Source organism: Falco naumanni, chromosome 6 (genome assembly GCF_017639655.2).
Source record: "Falco naumanni isolate bFalNau1 chromosome 6, bFalNau1.pat, whole genome shotgun sequence".
Taxonomy (NCBI): Eukaryota; Metazoa; Chordata; class Aves; order Falconiformes; family Falconidae; genus Falco; species Falco naumanni.
In genome coordinates, this window is record NC_054059.1 from 47,619,956 (window position 1) to 47,641,154 (window position 21,199).

At 41.9% G+C, this 21,199-nt stretch overlaps 1 protein-coding gene across 1 annotated transcript in view; it reads left to right on the forward strand.

The window, feature by feature from the left end:
* SCAF8 (SR-related CTD associated factor 8) overlaps window positions 1-14,158 on the forward strand; it is a 167,033-nt gene extending 152,875 nt beyond the window's left edge. Inside the window, exon 21 of the mRNA XM_040597454.1 lies at window positions 14,067-14,158. The gene's annotated coding sequence lies outside the window, so the exon portion shown is untranslated. The remainder of the gene's footprint in view (window positions 1-14,066) is intronic.
* The last annotated feature ends 7,041 nt before the right edge of the window (window positions 14,159-21,199 follow it).

A 21,199-nucleotide genomic window follows, 5' to 3' on the forward strand; every position in this document is an offset into this window, starting at 1 on the left:
CTGTGATGCAGAAAGCTGAATACAAGCTAGTTACGGCACTGCCAGCAAACATAAATGATTTAATACTGTCACAATTAGCCAAATGCAGGATAATTAGCTGGTAAATGCACATTGATTATTTTCTTCATTTTCAGCCCCCTCAGTTCTGGAGTCTGTGTGCGTCAGGGCACTGTCACACGGGAGAGGGGCTCTCACAGGGAGAAGCTGAAGACCTGCCCGGTGCGTGAAGCCGGTCCTTTGGATAAGACAAAAAGTGTTTTAAAAGAAAAGTGGAAGAGTTTTGATGAGGTGGTTGTTGTTGTTGAATAGGTGGAGAGAAAACTCTTGGAAGAAGTCGCTGTAGCCAGTCATCCCTGATCGCTGGGTTTCTTAATAGCTGTGACGCTGCAGCGTGTTGTGCTCTGTCTGCAGACCAGTAACCTGAACTTCACGGGACCTGCCGTAAGCAAAGCTGTGAAAGACCAGTATAACTGATGTGTTGATAGCACTTTTCATCCCTCGTTTGAGACGTTTAGTATGTTCTGTTTCTCCGTTCCTGGCCGTGTTTGCTTTTTGGCTGTTAAGTATTTGATGCGCCAGAAGGCTACATTCATGCTAGCGATGAAGCAGTTGGTGATGTCTTCTCAGCACATGTTACATTTTTTTGCCTTCGGGGTATTATGAGCTGGCTGAAGGTAGATAAACTAGGAAGGCTGACAATCTGAAGCCATCATCTGATCGATCTTTGGTATAAAGAAATTTCTGTGGCTAAAATAATCAAATCAAAATTTTCCATGCTCTCTCGTAAAGGTTCAAGAAAATTACAAACTTTTTTCCTATTGTCCCCACCCACATTTTATATGTGTATGTGCCGTGTGTGTGGAAACTTCCCCTCTATGCCTCTCATCCAAGTCGCTGACTTGTAGAGTACAGCTTCTGCAGAGTAGTTCCTGGACTTAAGGATTTTGTTTTCTAAAAAAAAAAAATTTAATTATATTAATCCTTTTAGTTTTTTCTCCCTATTGCCAATGAGATTTTAGGAAGTCTTCTGTCCCGTGTTAATCCCATCAGCTTTGAGTGGTTTCCAAAAGACCCCATGGGACTCTTTCTGAATCTCCTCTCTTTTATGCCCTGCTGTCCATTGATACTTCATTCCTTGAGGGGAAGAAAAAAAAAAAAGAGAAAAAGGAAAAAAAGTCTATTGGTGTGCCAGCTGGTTCATTGGGTGATTTGTCAGACCATTGAGATAACTCATAATGGTGTTGACACCATGGTGTAAAAACCAGATGAAATGGGGTGAACTGGTGTTTGGATCTAACTTCAAAATAAAGTAGACTTAACTACCAGGTCTGATACATCTTTTGCGGATGCTATAACTTGCTTTGTGGGGGAGTGATCATATAAAGTAATTTTTCTCTGCTGTTACAGCCTGGTGTAGAGCTCATGAAAAAAATCATAGAGGTCTTTCCATCGGTCTCTTAGTGAGCGATGCCCGAAATCTTCTTGTAACACACAACTAGGTAAATGCTGCATATTTTCCTGTTGCTATTACATAAATATTATTAGATTATCAGAGCCATGATAAAAATGCTGAATAGTAGTAGCAGCAGTCCTGTGCTCATACCGTGGTGCTTCCACCATGGATCATCCCGGGGGACATGCAGAAGAGTGACTGGTGGTTGTGTTGGGCTGCACCCAGCCCTCAGCCCCCTCCTTGCCCTCCTCCTGGCTGCTCTCCTTGCGTGCCGGGTGCGCTGCCAGCAGCGTGTTAGTCAGGGGCTGGAATACACAGAATGACTGGGGAACAGTAAAGTATAAAGGGAATTTAGGAACTGAACAGGACTGGGACCTCTCAGATTCACGTTAATTTATCTGCTACAGCAATATGCATACCAAGCGTAAATGCACTTTGTTATTAAAAGGGCTTAAATGGTTAAGTTCAAAATTCCTTGTGTGCTGAGCATGGTCTAGATGGTTTATAGCTGTAAGCATGCAAAAGGTTTACTTACAAAATTGATTTATACGTTCATTTATGTTCTTGAATATTGAGAACAGGCAAGGAATTAGCAGTGTTGCATGAGCTGCACTAGCACATTTTTCACCTTATATGGAGAATTGCCTGACACTTCCCAAGCAGGGTCAGATTTACTGTTACTGTCACATTCCTTAAAGTTGGAAGAAATCACGTTTCTCCGACTGAAGAGTCAGCTCGTAAGCTTATGGTTTTGTAGCTTGAATATTGTGTTTTCATCCAGGAATTGCTGGGACGGACAGTGCTTCTTCAGAAAAATAGCAGCGTTTCACTGCCGTGTTGCGAAGCTCATTCCTCAGCTCGGGTGGAGAAACTTAGATGCTTGCATGGGAAAATATGTTTCTGTCTGGAGTTGTCTGGAGTTCCTCCTGGCTGGCTGTTCTGGTCCTGAAAAATGCAACAGGGAGGAAGGTCTTGGGGAACGAAGGGAAAGACCTGCAGATCATGTACCCGTGGTATTTAAGGGGGAAGAACTCACTGCTTTGTGTTGTCTTTATTCCTGCTAGGGTGGCTGGTGTTTGAAGCAGGTTTTTTGTGGACTTGTTTAGACAGTGACTGACAGCTGCTGGCTCTGAAGTCGGCGACCTGCTGTGGAAATAGCTACATCACAAATTCATCATCTGAATGTGAAGTTAAATAAGTGGAAAATATGGAAGTGAAGATGAATCGCTTGTTTAGTTACTGATATCTCAGATTAGAGAAGCTGGACAGACAGAAAAAATACTTGAAAGATGAAGAAGGTGACAATTATAAAATGTCCTTTCGTGGTAGTGTAAAAGTACAGCATAGCAGTGCCAATGAAGGCTGTGTTCACTGAAATACTTGAATTTGGAAGATTGGAAACCAATATCGGGTCTGATTTAGTTAAGTCTTTCAAATTAAAGGAAGAAATGCTTTTTGTCTGAAATATTTCTGGGATTGTGGCATTTGGTGGGGCAGTAAGTCTTACCTACTGCTGCTGCTTGTTCTTTGGGTAAATTTTACAAATTTTTACAGCCTGTGCTCCACTACTCCTATGACTTGAGTTTGCATTGTGATTATACATGGGTTTTTTCTATGGTACTACTTGGGAAATAAAATACTTAAAAATGGTAGTGATTAGGTGCAATGATTAGAAAACCTGGCCTGAAGTTACTGTTGCTGATTTCACTTTCATGCAGATCCAGAAGAGTTAAGTGGAAAATGATACTCAGGTTTTTCTTGCTCCATAAAGGCAATGTTGGCTGTATTTTTTTGAATAATAAGACATAAGGAAGAATTCATGAGCCTAGGAACATTTGAAGCCAACAGAAACAAAAGGGTAGTTTATATGGCTAAATACTTTGAAAAACCAACATTTGAAACATTTAGCCAAGTGGTTGCATTGCAGTATCTGTGCAGGTTTGAGGGGGTAGGCCAAAAGATACAAATTTTTATTTTCTGTTTGCTTGTTTGTGGTTTTCCCATTCTTCCCCTTTTATGGCTCACCAGAAAAGAACCAGATTTCTTATCGTGTATGGATATAAAAGATCTTAAAGTACATATATTTATTTTTAGGACTCCACCCTTGGGCTTTGGATTTTCTGAACAGCTATTTCAGTAAATTTACATCTATATGGGGAAACTGGCAAATTGAATACTGTGCAAATCCACATTTTAAAAAAAGCAATTGCTATTATAGAAGGTAAATGATATCATAAGAAAGCCAAGTAAAAAAGATTGCATTTTTGTTTGCTACTAAGGGAATGATCAATGCTTCCTGCTGGCTTTTGCACCCTGCAATTGCAGATTCTGGCATGCAAATGGTTTAAATAATGCTAGGTTTTGTTACTGGTTGGCGCTGTATAATACTGGGACTGGAGTGACTTAAATATACAGAGTGTGGGCCAATCCCAAAGTCCTTTCTGAGGCAGAACACCCACTGAAATCACATTTAAGTGTCGTCAGTGAAAGCTTTGCCAAAGAAATCACTATGGATTTGACCCCAAAGTTATTACTACTAAATTTCATATGTAAGCCTTTCATTATTGTGTTTTTTAAGAATGGACTACTCGAATGAATCCTGGAATTCATTATAACGTCAAGATTTTACCAGGCTATTGGCCTCTTAAACTACATTTCCACTGGAAAAAAAATTTCCTTCCTGTTTTTGTTTTTCTTTTTTCTTTTTTTTTAAATTTTTTGTTGTTGCTCAGAAAGAAGTAGGAAAGATACTCTGTGGCTCAGATTTGTTTTACCTCAGGCAAACAATCTACCAAGGTGCCTAAAATTAGAAGGTTGGTCTTCCAGCCTCTCCTGTGGAGAGGGTCATGTCCAGAGAGGGTTTTGCTCAATGTCGTCTTCTGGCTGTGACTCCCCCTGCAACTGTCTCCGTTAGCTCAGGAGTGGTGTAAGGTGCACTGGCTGAGGAACCCAGAGGGACATGGTTGGTAGGTGAAGGACCTGGTGTCATTTGTGATAGGAACTGTAGGTAATTTGTTTCAAAATTCCTTTTTAGGAGTTAGCAGCTTGGGTTTTTTTCTTTCTTTTCTCCATGCATGATGAGGATTGGTGATAGAGCTGTGTCCTTGAGTATAGAAAATCCTGTGTTGCCATAGGACCCTTGCAAGGTCTCCAGTCTCTTTTGCTCTCTCTGTACACTTTGTGTTTCACCTTTTGGTCCCTTCCCAGAGACTGCAGGTTTCATGTCAGATCTCCTGAAGTGTTTTGTGAGTCGCGATGTGGATGGACAGATTATAAGATCCACAGACCCTTCAGATGCCTGCAGTGCCTGGCTGCTTGTGACAGGACTGGCTGGATCAGGTGGTCCCTTCCTGGCCTTGGATACCAAGAGAGGGATTTTCAACACAGAAATCTGGATGTTTCATACTTTATATTGCTAAAACAGCAGTAATCTTGTTTAAAATATTGAAGCAACAACAACAGACAGGGCGAGCCATTAGTGTTTTACTATGACTTTACATTTCCAACTGCATTATACAATATTATATATAAAATATGGTAGATGGAGGTGGTAGGAGCCCCTTTAAGCATGCCTCCCATATTCTAACATCGTATTTTCACCTGTGTTTAGTTCTTGCCTTGCCAGCCTTCAGTCATTCATATACAAAACTTCCACAGTGTTTTTTCTCCTTCAGGCTGAAAACTCTTGGAAAGGTTTTCAGCAGAACTCCAACTGTTTTTAAAAGAATGCATTACAGAAAATCAGAGAGGTTTGTCAACTTGATTTAGCCAGCCGTTCCTTCAAAGAGCTGTTATACCTTCAGGGAGTAGAGGGGGGAGTCGAGATGCTTTTTGCAGCTCTGTGGAAATTAACCCAGATTTACCAGCCTACCAGAGCTGGTGAAAATTGTTATCTACACGTGCTCACAAAAGCAGGTTAGAGGCTTGCTGATAAAATCTTGGAATACTCCCACTTTATAAAACATGCTTCAACCCCACCAGCCACTGTCTGTGCCTGGGGTGATGAATATGCTGGGTGGTACCAAGTACCCTGGCTGGGTAGCTCCACAGTTACCGCTGCTTCTGCTTTGTCAGAGGAGAAGGTATCTGGGCATTTAATAGTCCTCCAAATCTGGTAAAGCTTTATGCCAAGGCATACTTGAGGCAGTAATGGAAAAGCAGTTGAAATCATCACTGTTTTACTAGTCATCATTCATGCCGTTAATTTCTGATGAAGCTGGCAGTAGAATTTATACTCTGGTCCACGTACCACTCAAGAGAGCCTAGCATAATGGGTGTGATGCCCAAAGTTTAGGAACAAGATCTGAAAAATATCTTTCTGTCTTCTACCTTTCTTTCTGCCAGATTGTGGGGAGACTCTAGTACTACTAGTTTTAGGATTTTACCGATAATTCTTTGTTGTTTTAGAGTCACAATTCTTGGAGCCATGACTTCCATAGAGAAGATGGATCGATCTATTTTATTTAAAAATAGCTAAGCATAAACATAGTACTGGAATTTTTATGAAGGTTGAAATAAAACAACAAAAAGAAGAGTCTAACGAATGTTATCTTTACACTGTTGAAGCAATCAGGCTAACACAGGTTGATATCTTGAGGCTGATGGCAAGATGAAGGTCAGGTCTGAGTCATTCTGCAGGGTGGGAATGAAGCTGCTGCAGATATCTCAGCATTGCTCCAGTTAAGGTCTAAAGGCTTCATGTAGTTTGGGTTCCCTCCTCCCATGTTCCTGTTGTTCTTTTACATTTATAATGGCATTGAGAACTCTTAATCTCCCTATCTTAAACCCCTTTAAAATATTCAGCTTGCTCAGAAGGCAGAAAATCTCCTAGTGAGAATGCTTTAGATCTTTGCTTTCTCAGTTGTGATCCCTGACAGGCACCAGGAGCTTTTTTTGAAGGGAGAGTTTATAGTTGGGCAGGTGAGATGGAAAGGGAGAAGGAAGCACTTGCCAGCCTCTAGTGTTGGCCAAGTTAGTGGGCTAAGAAATAGCTCTTGTTTGCAACAAATAGGTAATTTGCTTGCTGAGTATAAATTACTAGGTTGTTTTTACAATCTTTCTGCTAATCCATCATGCTAACCATGATGAAAGACTAATGATGTTTTGTTGCCCTTCAGATTTCCGTTCACGTTTCATTCATACCCAAAGGTGAATGTTACCACAGATGTCCTAGCAACCTGCAGCAGTCATGATACACCATTTAGCATTTTGAGTCTGTTCAGGCTGTTAGGATATTCTGTAAGGATTGTTCCTTAGCACTGGCTGCCCATCTTAAAGCATGTTCCCACCAACAAAAATGCCACTAATTAAAACTTATGTGAGTGGAAGTGGTATCATCAACATCAACTATATGCTCTTAATTTGGAAAAAAAAATGTAAGGCTTGTAGAGTGAACTAAATCAATTAAGCAGTTCAAGACTGTGTTATAAAATCCTAGGTAAGACTTAAACCGTGTGGCAAATTGTAGTTGTCTGCCTGGCAGCTGAAGTTAATGGTGGGTGACTTCCCAGTGAGTTTGTGTGCTGAGCTAAGAGCGAGGAACTCCAGTGTTTCTCTTAAACGTTTATCTTGATATGCTTAATCTTTCACAAGACCTATTTAAGCTACAAGACGGAATTTTGGCCTATATCTCAAGTTAATATCTTGAGGTTGGTTTTCCCCAGCTTTTCTGTTGCTTTCAATCAATTATGAATGTCCTGATGAAAACGCAGGATTAAAATACCAGGCTATTTTCTTGTCCGTGACATAAAATTATATGTAAAAATTATACATGATATAAAAAATTATACAAAATGAAAGTGCAGGAAAAGGGAGAATAAAGTACATGGAAAAATATAAGATAATACAGTATATTCTGTAGCATTTCTGACAGCATGGTATCTGTAAAATGTAGATATTTAAGTGCTTAATTTGGTATCTACCACCAAATGTGAGCAATGACCTGTTGATAGTGGTGTTAGCTTTGTGGAAACCTGAGGCTCACCTTTGAATGTGCAATGTTTTGGCTTTCTTTGTTAGCTTCGTGGAGGGTTTTACAGAAATAATCTCTAACTTTTTTATGCAAAAGGTGTTAACGTCTTTTGAAGTTTTGCTTAGGAAACGATGGCTTTTTTTTATTTATTTATTTTTTTTCCTGAACAGTAGCACTGTTGGTGGGTCCTTCCTGCGGTATTCAGCCTGAGCTCTGGCAGAGAATATCGCCGCTGTTGCTTTAATCCCACAGTGTTGCTTTATAAAGATATGGCCTGGTTTGGTTTATAGTTTTGCTTTAAATACACAATAAGAGAGTTCATCTCCATTTCAGAAAAGGTTTATGACTGATCTCTGCCTGACTAGGAACGTTTATTTTCTTTAGTTGCTTCACTGCAAAAATGTTTTGATATTGAGAGTCCCAAGCTGGTAATGGGGCCTCACTTGCACTCTCTGCAGATCTAATCCCGTCACCTCTAGAAAGCTGTGTTTTTGTGATGGACCCTCGCGTAGATCAGGCTCGGTTCTGTTATTTCTGTTCCCCTTCCCCATCGGTCACCCTCTTTTGAAGTCTGCATCATTGAACTGATCTATGGATGCTGGCAAGACCATCAGAAGCCTCAGTAAGATTTACTTATCAGTCCCAGTCCTTTGCAATAACATAGGTTTATTTCTTTTTCTCCGTAACTTGATGATGAAATAACCTTGAACTATAAACGATCTCAGAAAAAAATTTCCACCAGCAGGCATAACAGCAACAGAAAAGGGATTCACAATGGATCAGTTCTGGATGCTCTTAAAATGGCATGCTGATGTAGGATCAGCTTTCTCGCTTGACTTCTGCTGATGTCATGTATTAATTATGTACTAAGTTGACAGAGGCCAATGGAAGAACCCTTTCTAACCATGTACCAGGAGTTCTGCGGGGCCGTGGTGTGTCCTGTGTGGTGGCTTGGGCTTTGTAAGTGAATAAATAGTTCCAAGTACGGGAAGAAGCATACATAGGAGAAGAGATGATATGAAGCATGTAATTTAGGATGTGGAAGAGAAAGCTCTGCTCCTCCCTCCCTGCCCTACCTAGCCTGGCTATCCAGTCTGCCCCATGTCTGCCTTCCTAGTGTCACTTTCTGGTGACCAGGAGAAGGATTGGGCCACTCCTGTACGCAGAACTGAGGCACCAACTCTACCTACCACCTTGCAGATCTTCCTGGTCAAGGGCAGATGGAGCAGGAGGGCTATTTGCTTGAATCACCTAGGGATCAGACCTGTGGGAAGGAGATGGCCCTCCCCCTTGGTCACAGGGTGGTGGGCAAGGAGAGGGTCATGCGGTGGGGACGCTTTTTGTTGGTGTGCAGAGACCAGGAGGGGATGTTCATGGAAAGAGGAAAGATGGTCCTTGCTGTTCAGAGCATCAGCAGACAGAACTGTAACCTAAGGGCAGGTGAAACGTGAGCTTTACCAGGCTAAGGGCAGTGTGAGTTGTGGTGCACAGATACGGTCAAGGAAGGCTTACCCATTTTTTAGGGGTAAAAGACTCATGGTCAGTTTGTAGGTCAGCCTGTGGCTGGAGAAATTTTGATGAGAGCTTAAAAAAAGAGTGAGGAAACCTTAAATAAGGGTTTCTTTTCGATTGTCTTTGTAGGTGGGACACTGAAACCACTCGCTGGATGGGAGTACGCCTGGTTTCAGTTGTGGTGTGTTCATAACGCTGTGTACATTCCTGTCGAGTATCAGTGTCATCCCTCGCTGCTTGCCTGAGCCAACTAATTTATGACTGCAGTTCTTTGGCAGGGCTTTGCAAATGCATGTTGAACCTCCAGCCTGGGTTTGTTTTATATATAATAATAAATATATGTGTAAAAATATAAAAATATATATAAACCATAATTCAAAAAAATTAAATAGATGGCTGTGAAATCCAAAGCAAGAAAATGTGAGACTTCCTAAAGAATAAAGTAAAATATTTCTGAGGTTTAACACTGAAAGTTTGGGGTTTTGTTTTTGTTGTGTTGTGGGTTTTTGCTCTTCTGTTTGATGTTAATGAAGAGGAAAGCAGTTCAGTGCAGAACTGGTTAATGCGCATTTCTCTGGGGTGGAGTGATCTGTTGGTCAGTCACACCTTCTCCAGATTAACCTAAGTGGATTAATCAATTATCATCTTTCTAATTAAATTGCTGAGTAGAGAGTTAGAGGCTTTAGATGATGATCATTGGTTTTGTATAGAATTAGTAAATTAAAAGTAAGTAACGTTAACAAGATATTCCTTTTTCTCATAGGATCAGTCAAAAGTTAGGAAAAAAGTCAGCACTTTTGTTACTGTGCTGCCTGTAAATCATCAATAAAAATGAAAAAGTACTTTCAGTTGCTTTCAGAAATACATTCTGAAAATAGCAAGAGAGACTGGGAAGGCTTGGATCATCCCAGGCATACATTCCTCCTTGGCTCAGTTCTGCATCTGACAGAGGAGTTAGGGTAGATTCTGAAACTCTGCTCGGGAATGTGAAGTTTCCCAAAGCAAACACGCAGGCACAGGGAAGGGAAGTCCAGCTTTCCTTGTGCAGATGGCTTCTGCCTTCTGGGAAGAGCTGCAGGCTGTGGCATAGCCCTGGCTTTGCGGTCAGGGGGAGAAGATGCGCTCGGTAAACAGTCCCTTCCTGTGGACCTGAGAGTTTGCAGCCTCAGAGCAGAGCTGATGCTCAGTGTGTCACTGGGCACCCTGGACTCCCACGAGCTGTGCTGCTGCTTAGATTGAATGTATCCTGACTGTGTGTGTCCAGTATGCTGGCACATTTAGAGTTGTTCAATGCTGAAAAAGTTGTGGGATTATTATTCCACCCACCCCCCCCCCCCCCCCCGCCCATGTAAGCAGAAGCAGCTTTCCATGGTATTACATCTGATCTGCAGACTATTCCCAAGTTTCTCCAGGGAAAAAGGGAGGGGGCAGAATTCCAAGAAAACCACATGTAGCAAACTGATGGACTGTTGCAGAAAGCTACAACAGCTGCCACACGCTGTTCTCTGGTTGTTGGTTGAACATAGATGGCATAGAAGAAGTTAAAATCTCTGTGCCTGTCTGATGACATCTCGAGAGGTGAGGGTCTGGATGTATATACTGTGCATAACTACCCTGGAGAGCAGTTTGCAGTGCATTTTATAGGAGGGCACTGTGCTGTCATTAGTTTGGTTACAAGCAGCTAACCCTCCAGGGGAACCGCATGAGCAAGCGTCACCTCTGCTTCCTTCTTGCCAGACCTGTTGAGGTTTGGTAGCATCTCATGCCTTCCTTTTGACACAGGAAACATACTACGGCTGAAACAAAGTGTTTGTAGCATTGTGTTCCTGAATTGCTCAGCACCTGGTTATTGTACAGTGGCTTTAACAAGGGGCTATAGTTTGTACTGAAGATGTCTGGCAACCCCGCAAAAAAAAAACCAACAGCTGGTGTTTTCTCCCTGCTCTTGCAGGTGGCACCTACCCTGAGTTTGTACGGCCCTTCCCAGATAGCAACTCAGGAACTAGATCCATGACTTTAATGTTGCTTTTGAGTCTATAGTGTAATTCACTCTTGGTTTACAATGGAGCTGGAAGGGCCCATGATATCTTTGTACTGATGTCTTTACTTCACTGCCATACCAGCTAGACATTTGCTGGTGTTTATTTTTGCTTACACCCCTATTCAGCAGTGAAATGGAAGTGTGAATACGAGATTAATGACAAACTGAAGTTCTGGTACTGTAGCACCTACTAATCTGTTCTCTTAAGACATTCACAGCTACGCCTACCTGTCCTTAATTAAATGCAGAGCCTATAGTATTGTATTTGCCATGCTTAGCACCCAGAGATTTGTCATTATTTGTTAGTATACAGGAGGCTAGAAGCTCATTCTGAGATGTGTGAGGTTTATGTAACTGTTATTTTAGTATAGCAGCAGTTGTCTTTTAAGAACCTCTTTCTCTTTTTTTACCCTTCACCGTGTTTTTTGGATGCAAGAAATATTTTTTTCAGATTGAGTCCTTCAGAAGTGCTTTGCCCTCAGTAGAAATTTGATGAGAATCCGTGCTATTAAAAGATCTGTTTTAGAAAAGGGGAAAGAGGAGTGTTTTTAATTCACCGGTGTATGATGCGTGTTTCCTCCTAGCCTGCTTTAAAAAGGTACTTGAATGAGTAGAGCTCTCTATGTACACAGCAACATCCTATCCTTTATTTGGAGGCCTATAGATTTTCCTTATGTTAAGCCTTGTTATTCAGGAGTGTGCAGATATGGGGAAACAGGCATCACTGAGCTGACAGAGCATTGCTGGGAAGTTTGTATTCACCATGGCAAACTTCCGTCAACGTTTGATGGACTGTTTGCAGGGGAGCATTGTGACCTCCCTGAGAGGCAGCTTTCTGGGAGTGCTGGAAGCACTTCAAAAAGTTGGGCCCTCTTCCTTGGCCAGGAAGTTTTCTTCAAACAGCAGGATATTGTCCTTAATAAGTCTCTGAGTAAGAGCTGACCGGTAGGGACCTCATGTATTACTTTGCCATAAATTGTTTTTTTCATATCAAAAGTAGTACATCACCTGCCTGCTGTAAGTGTTGTGCTCTCATTTCTGCCTGTTCTTGCCCCAGTTGCAACGTTTTAGCTGTACATTTACGAATCTGGGATGACTGAGTGTTAGTACCATGAGGTCACCACGGCTGTAATTAGCTAACAGCAGCTGCCTTCCCCCTATAGTTATGGGCCAGCAAAAGTCCATGACGGCAGAGTTTAACTCTACGTGGTTGAAATTGCATGTTTATACTGACACGGGTCTTGCATTTAGCATCACATTAGGTCTCACTCCATGTCTACCAAATCATCAGCAAAGATGATTTGCAATCATGTGGGTGAGAGCAAGCTACCATCCAAGTCTTTTGAGTTTTAGTTGCTGGTGTTGAGAAACTGGGCACTATGGTGAAGGAAGCGCTGTGTTGTGTCTTTTTGAGGAACAGATCCATGCTGTGCCATGCTGTAGGAAAAGTATGATAAAAAATACACATCAGGCATGGTAGCAGCAGTATGAACTTTGTGACAGAAGGGATCCATGGCACATGGGTCACGGTGATGTTACCTGAATGCCATCATTGTGGCACTTGCAGCCCTGCCCTGCAGCGCTGGCTCTGTGTCTCTTACACTGATGATAAGGAGGGTTTTGGTTAAATGTTCGGTGTAGATAGATGTTTAGTCTTCCCCACCAGCAAAGCAAGTCTCTATCTTTATCTCTAAACTTTAAAAGTGGTTTTATGGTAAAAGCAAAGAAAAAAATTACTTACACCTTATTACTCCTGCTTCCTCTTGGGTGTAACTTGCAGCCTGATACTGCTCTTTGTTGGCCCATTGTTAATTTCTCCCTTTTATATGGTGGTTTTGCAGCCTGCATTATGTCCTATTTTGCCTGCATTTTATTTTAATGGAATAGCCTTTGGTTTTGGTGAAGTCAGTTTGGGACTTTGCTCTAATTCCACTGAGTAACGTTAGAAAAAAGAAATGTCTAGTATTATGTTACCCTGTTTGTATGTTTGACAGTTTTAGATGGAGGAGTAAACCCTAGTTTCTGTTGTACATGTTTGCATGTAACATTTTAATTGAGACTCTGTTTTGTTGTACACAGACTCCATCACCAGGCTTTTCAGTAAGATCTGCCTTTTGAAGCATGAGGAGTAAGATAAAATTCTTGTGTTAGTTTTAATTCTGTGGTATGTCAGTTTAACTGTTGTAGAAATAAGGAAATTTTTATGACAAGGTGCTATGTGCCGTGAAGAAGCTGTTGAAAGTCAGCTGTGCCAATTTAAACATCACGGAAAATATTGTAATACAGTCTGACACTTTGCAGCATGAAAATGACAGACTTTGCAGAGCACAAAGTTCTCCTTGCCAGCTTTTGGGAGCTCAGTTAGACACCATCTTCAGTGTATTTGCATCGAACAAGAAGAGCAGATGTATCTTCTGTCTTACCTTTTTTGGGTAGTGTGAGCAAAACAGCAGCTCCTTACTCTGTATGGGTCTACTCAAAAGCAACGGCCGGCTTTTGAGAACCTGGCTTGGCTGGTGCAAGAAAACTTCCGTGGGAGGTCCTTGTAGCTGATGTGCAACTATTTTGCAGAGGTCCCGGCTGGGATTTGATAGCCTGTCCAGGCCTGGGATGTGAGAAGCTTTCAATAACATGCAGGAATGGACCCGAAGGTGCTGTTGCGTGGATCACAATCCTGTTGTGGTGCAGGCACCCTTTGCGGTCAGTGCCACCACTGCAGAAAGGGGACCGTGATGGTGCTGGCCCATTTCAAGCCGCCTTGCCTGGTTGTGTGTTTCCCAGATGGAATCCTAGACAGTTTAACAAAACCTCCTCTTGAAGCATGTGTTTGTAATGTGTTGCATTACCGGTTTCTAACTTGCCTTTGTATACAGAAAGAGGTTTTAGCTGCCGCGCATGAGCGGCCCGCACAGAATGTGTGAGTGAGGTGTGAATTGAGCAGAGATGTTCCTGGCTGCCTTTTTTTTGCATGTGAGTTGTTGGCTTTGCATGGGAGAGGTTAATGATTTAGTTGGCAGTGATTCAGAATGAAACTTACTACCAATGTATCTAGGGATACACGTGTTAACAAAACAGTTTTTGTTTTTCAGATTGCCAGCGCTATGAAAATAGAGACTTCCAGCAAAAATTTCTTCAGCTCGGGGAAGCGGCAGGGGCAGCATTAAGAGCACACCCCACCCTCCCTCTGTGCTTTCACCCCAGGATGCAGAGGGAAACACAGCACACGGAGAGCAAATAAATTATGCAAGGTTTGTTTGTTTTTATTTTTTCGGTTTGTTTATTTCTGAATGTATAAATTGGATTATAAAACATTATAGGCCAAGGTCCAGCTACAACCAGCTTAAAATTCGCTTTAGTCCCTGGGTCTTAACGTTTCGTATTGGCTGGGTGCCTTTGAGGTTTTAGTCACCCAACAGTGAACACTAGCACTGGGGAAAATGTAGGCTATCTGAATTGTTTGTCTCGAGGCATTCATCCAACATTTAATGCCTCTGACTTCAAAATAGGTTGTATTTACAAAACTTCAGTCCAGACAAGCATCCAAATCTGTAAATAGCATACATGCAGTTTTCTATACTTAAGGAGGGAGAGGGAGGGGTTTAGGCTTTTTCCTGCTCAGCTATTATGAGTGTTATGATGTGGTAGATGTGTGTCTATCAAAGGAGAGGGAATGAATGAGCAGTTTCTGGTGTAGACTGCATCGTTCCAGAATTAGACAGAACATTACCAGCAAAGAGGTGCCCTGCTCCTGTTGTCTCACTGTCCCCAGAGGACGGAGAGGCATTAAAGTTCAGTTCTGGTGATCATCAGATGTCTTTCTGCTGTAGTCACAAATCTTATGCATGGCATATGAGAGAGAAACCAACGCTTTGGTTGAGGGTATGAAAGAGCTGGAGCAACTGAGATTATGGGAAGGCAGGTTTCCTCCACCCCTTTTAGTTTTGTCATGTGAAATAAGGGGGTTGTTTTAGAGATTTTAGAAGACTTAATCATGATGTTTTATAAAAGGGTGGTGAGTGTGTTTATTTGGCTTTTCATTATTCTTAATTCCTTCAGCATTGTTTGCTGTTATTAATTGCAGAAACCCCACATTGTTGTCAGCACTGTGCTATCTACTGCACCATGTATGCTACTAGTTAACACAAAGTCCAGCCATGTTTAGGCTTTGTCACAGGAATCCACTGCCCAACCCTGACAAAGCCAGCTTTTAGGAAGTTTAGGCCTATGGGCAGTTCTGCACATCACAAAGCCGTAGGGAGCAGGGTTGGACCTCGGTGCATCCAGTTCATCCTCATTCCCCGGGAGTTTGTCTGATGCGATCTTAAACACATCCACTGGTGAGGGCTGAAGTTTCAGAGGGATTCGGTCACCTCCTGTGCTAGGACAGGATTGCTTTTCTTGCCTGACAAAATATTTTGGGGCAAAATTGTGCTGAATAAACAAGGGAACTGTCCAAGTTGCAGGTTTTTTCCTGACTGACACACACCAGGCATGTGACTCTTAGAGCAGATTATTGTATGATACTCAAACAGTTAAAAAAATTGGTATCTATATATTCAGTCTATTTTGTAACCCACTCATGTCTTTTAAAATTAGTATATAATGAAGCATTGGTACATTTTGTAATGACTTTAGAATTCTGCTATCTGAAAGGAATTTAGGGCACCAGTGCCACAGAAGTAAATATGCACAAGCTCTGCATTTGCTGTTGTTTGGTTATCAGAGTATTTGGCCCATTTTCTAAAACACACAGGTTATTCTTAGTGCTAGGTTATACATTCAGGATATGTTATAAAATGGAAATGGACTTGCAGGAGTGATCAATGTGACGTTGAAATGATTACAACAGTCTAGAAGGTCTTCTGAGTTTTGGAGTTTTTCCCTCCTCAAAAAGGTGAAGTAATACAACCAACCAACTCCAAAATAGTCAACTTCTAACTGCTTTTGACAAAAGGACGGCAGCAATGCTGTGCCGTTGTGATGCATACAACTAGATTTACTGCTCTGGTGTGTCGTGCCATGCTCCGTTGCCTCAGGTTGAAAGTGTTACTGAGATTAATGTACTGCAGCACTTGTAAAAAGATCTTAATTTGTCATATTGGTCAATCTGTTGGGGGCTTGGGTCGTTCGTTTGCTTGACCTGTATTGGTAACAGGAAGTATTGGACCTGATTCTAACACTTAATGAGACTAACATCTGTTGGGGCATTGGGTCTCACAACCATCAGAGCCTGCTGGTGGTTTCTGCCATGTTTCAGTGCTGTGGGGTAGATCCACTATTTATTGCCTTGCAAGTTTATCAGCTTTCAGCAGTCAGTACATTTTGTTTCATTTTGATTGTGATCACCTGCAGCTTTCCAAAAAGCAGTGAAAACCCAGAGCAAGTTTGTCAATGGCAGAAGGTGAATTTGGGAACCACGTGAAGACATGTAAGAGAAAATTACGGCATACAGCTTCCTAATGATAAACATACTGAGAACATCCTGAAATTATAAAACAGTGTGGCGCATTACAGCGTTAATTTGCATTTTGGCTAAGGCGTTGCTGCATTTTTGGACTATCCCTTTAATTCTGCTCTTTTAATTACCTGCTGACTGGTTCCTGGGGTGGAAGCAGCAGGAGCTGAGCCTGCAGCAGTTCCCTGACGTAGTGGTTTCTATCAGACAAAGCAATGGGATTCCTAAGGTTATTTTGAAACCTGAGGTCTCCTGCTGTAGACCAGCAGAATGACCCGAACAGGAATCTAATTAAAAAGTCCAAGATATTGAATAAAGCTCACAAGTGCCATCTGTTCAGTTTTATAACCTGAAATTACTTGCTGAATTGCAGTAACAAGTTTGATTGTTCCTGCATTTATGTTGCAGCTGAATTTTGTTACAGCAGCCGGCCTGTACAGGCAGAGTTGCACAGATTTTGTTACTGTTAATAACTGCTCGGACTTCATTAAGTATTTCAGCAAAGTACGTTCTGGAGATACAGGTGGTTTAAAACTTAATCTCATGAGGAAGGCATTGATACCCTGCAGGCCCAGTGCTGATTTTCCAGTTTAAAGTGAGCTTGGAAAGGGGCAGCAGGCGCTGAGCCCTAAGAAGGTACCTGGTAAGGGATGTTTCCTCAGGCTCTGCAGGACTGAGCCCTTTCTGGCTGGCTGGAGTTCCTGCTGGCTGGAGGCATGTGGATTACATTCCCCTTGCAGGGCAGTGGGCTCTGGTTCCCCAGGTCCAAGGGCTCCTGGTTCCTGCGACTGAAGAACCGACTTGCTGTGCATGGCCCATAAGCTTCTAAATGTTGCTCTGTCTTTGGGAAGATGCAAGCGTGAGTGCCCATGCTATACACCGACTCTCAAGTTGCTCTGGAGGATGATTTGTTGTGCATGCATCGGGTCTAGAAAACCTGAGTTAGGAAGAGAGCTGCTTAACGTGGGATACGGATGTGCTGAAGGCGGTAAAAGTGAAGTATCTATTGGTATGTGTTCATGCGGGGTCTTCCATGGTGGTATAGCCTGAGGAATACTGACACCTGATTTTTCAGAAGAACCTCTTTTGAAGCAAAGCTGATGTATAGTTGAGATAAGTAGGTCACTGTGTGCTTACTTTAATAGCTGTTTAATTATGGCCCAGCATTGCTGGCATATGCAGTAAGACTGTGGACTCAGATGTTTGATTATGATATGATCATAACGCTATCTGTAGACTCTTGCAACAAATTGTTCCTCGGTTACAGTAATTAAAAATAAGGCTTGGTTCTTTATCTCCTTTCCAAGTGAAAGTTTTACTCTTGTGGTTGATTGGATGAGAAAATGCCAAACAAAAGTTTGTAGACCCAGGGGGAAAAAAACCCCAAATTTGTGATAGAATGATCAGGAAGCTGATCAAATGTGAGGAGAAAAATACGCACCGGTGCTTTCACATAAACCATGGAACAGAGCAATCTTAAAAACTCTTTCAATAACACATAATGCTGGTACCAACAGTGTGCATTCAAACTTCATGCAAAACAGGGTAGGGGCATGGCAGAAAGAAGCTTCATGGCTCTTTGGCCAAGCCCCTGTGGCTGATGTTCCAGCATAGTGTGCAAGAGGAGAAGTGCAAAAAAGGCTGAGGAAGCAGAAGAAAATGTTGGTCTACTGAGGGAAGCCTTGTGGCCTGCTGTTTAGGCTCTGTATTCAGGAAACATTTTCTTTTGACAGGCAACAGTGTAGAAACTCAGTAAAAGTTAGTTACTGATTTTCTAAAAAATCAATCTGGTGTATACATTTTTTTGCACTGTAACCCCAGAAGGAATGTATAAGGTCCTCAAGACTTCCAGCTGAGATAATATTCCTATCTCCAAAGCTGGCTAGCTGTAGTTTCAGCCTTCCCTTATTTCTAGCCGTACATTGATTTCCCATTGCTTTGATGTTCTCTGTCAGAGCCTTATCCTCCCCTGCCTGACAGCAGCCGGGATCATCAGCCTCACTAAAGATGACACTGAAAATTTCGGAACACCTGACAAAGCTTAATGTTGCTGCCCCTCCAGCCACTGGGCAGCTCTCCCTGTTATGTGTATCCAGTTTGATAGTTGTGTGAGCTGGTACCACTGGCAAGACGCTGGGATGAAAGGAGCAAAGTGCACCTTTCCCCCGTGGAGCTCTTGGGGTGCCATGGGAAGGGGAAGACAAGTTCCTGGGGGAGCAGGGTGTGCTGACCCGCAGCTCTGCTGGGGCACCTACCTGTGTGCCCACTCTTGCTCTGCGGCCAGCAAGATGTAGCTTGTCTGTCGTGCTGGATGTGTCATCCTCCTTTGCTGTAACACGAGGTGGCAGGGGAGTATGCATTGGTGGTGCAGCTGATACGCAATGAGCATCACCCCAGGTTTTTCCTGGTCTGTATGGCCAGGCCTCGAGCAGAAACAGTGGTGCTCTGTGTGTGAGCATGGGAGCAGAAGGAGTATTTGTGTTTGTATTTTTCCGAGTGGCATTTTAACTGAGCTCACTGTCAGTCATGGTAGATCATTGTTCTGCCACCTGAGCCTTACCACGGTTGTCAACAGGCTACAGATATCTTGAGGTTCTGCAGCAGCTGCTTTTTGTCTGCTCAGAGGTGTACTCCTGCTGAGGGTGAGATCTCATTTCTGCTTCCTCTTTCCAGTCTCCTGTGAAACCTTACAGCGTGATCTACTGATACATCATCTTCTATCCTGATATGTCAGAGAGGTGGGGTTTTGCTTCTTAAAATTACATACATGAAATGTTCCCTACGGTCATCAGCTGAGTTTGCATATGGAGCTAATCTCTTAAACACCACGTTACACTTTCAGATTGGAGAACGACTTTCAAAATCATTGACGGTGTAATACAGGATAATGTTAAATAGGATAGCAAAATGATCTTGAAAATAGAAGATCCCGAAAGAAAATGCTGGGTAGTGGGTATTGAGTATCCTCACTTTAAAACGGAGTCAATGTTTCTTGTTCACATGCTTGTGCCTTGCACAAACTTTGATGTCTTATAAAAGCATTGTGGACAGTATTAAAAAGAAATTTGAGGAGGATTTTCTCTTTCTAAAAGACAACATTTAAGGAAATGTTGCCTCTTTGTATTTGCTGTTTGCTTACAATACTGTTTGCTTATATTTCTTAGTCCAGTCCAGATGTTGTATGCATTTACGTGACCGGAAATTTAATGTGTGTTCTGCCTGGCCTGTTGTTGGCATTTAAAAAATAGTTGTTGATGGAACTGAACAAAACAGGTGTGCTAAATTTGAGATTTTTTATAAACATAATTATTTTTTTTTTTTTTTAAATAAAGAAAATACAATGTATAATACCTCAATAGTTCTGAAGTTCAGTGCACTTCCCTGTAGCAACAGTGATCTGGTAGAAGTTCCTACAGTGCTGCAGAACTTAGTTTTCAGGTGGCTGGGACAGTAAATGTAGCCTTAGCTCATTCAATAAGGTCTTGCATGAAAACTCTTCATATACTGATACAGTTGTTGTTTAGGTTGCCCAGAAGTGGGTTGTTTGTATATGAGTAACAGCTGTTACTAGAGTGCAGTATCTTATGAAAGACATTTGGCCTTTAGGTATATTTCTCCCTTTGGACCTACCAAGCCATGTGATTTCCAGAGATGTTCTTCCTTTGAAGTCTTTGCAGTATATCTGAAGAGGTGACAATATAATTGCAAAACTCCCTTTAATTTGGGATCAGAGTGGAATTTGAATGGAAACCAAATGGTGCCACCCACTTTCCTGCATCACTGATAAGGGATCTTGCACACTGATCCGTTGAGGAACTTCCCTCTAACCTTAAAAAAACAAAACCCAAAAACCTCCCAGTTTTAGGAAGTGCAGTGCTCTGAACTGAGTCACTGCAAAGCTGACTTTTGCTGTTGTGGATCTTTTCCCTCACTATTAAAAGGCAGCTGGTCTAAGAGCTCTTGTGTTGTGTTTCGCTGGGCATGGAACAGGGGAAAGGGCAGGGCATGGTCCAAATCTGTATCACAGGGACCGATAAATCAACTGCCTAAGCACTGAACCTTCAGCTTGTTGGCATATCGGCGGCAGAGGCAGAAACTGCATGGAAGATGGAAGGCATCAGAAGTGGTGATTATAACATTCTTATTTGTTGTTTTAGTTTTATATCTCAAAACTCTTCCTTTACCCTTTTTCTGCTTCATGAGTTGGCACAATGGATGAAATTATGTCGCTGTTGAAGTTAATGGCAAGTTTGCAATCAGCTTTAATGGGACAAAGATTTCACCCATGGTGCTTTAAGATGGTTTGAGTGTCTATACATCATATGTGTATTTTATGATTCCATTGTTTGTAGGTAATAGTGAAAGTCTTCGGTATCTTTTTCAGTTACCTGAAGAAAATTATACTTATTTTTACAGTGGGAAGTTTCACCTACTGACAGCAAATTTTGTACTGATTTTCTCAAACTTTTTTTTACTTGAAGTTATACAGTAGTAAAATTAGTCTTATGTTTCTTTGCTGCTTAGCTGATTGCTTTAGGTATTTCACCAGCTATGTGACCTCAATGTACTTAATGGTAAAATTGCACATGAAATTTTTTGAGGAAAAAACTTCCGTCTCAAAAAAACCCCCAACAACATGTCATGGAATGACATGGATGTTCTCCTAATGTTCTGCTAATTCCTCTAATGGGTGAGGAAAAAAATTCCAAGAAATAGTTACATTTAAAGTGTGTGTCAGTGTAATCTGCTTGTGTAGACCTCTGTTTA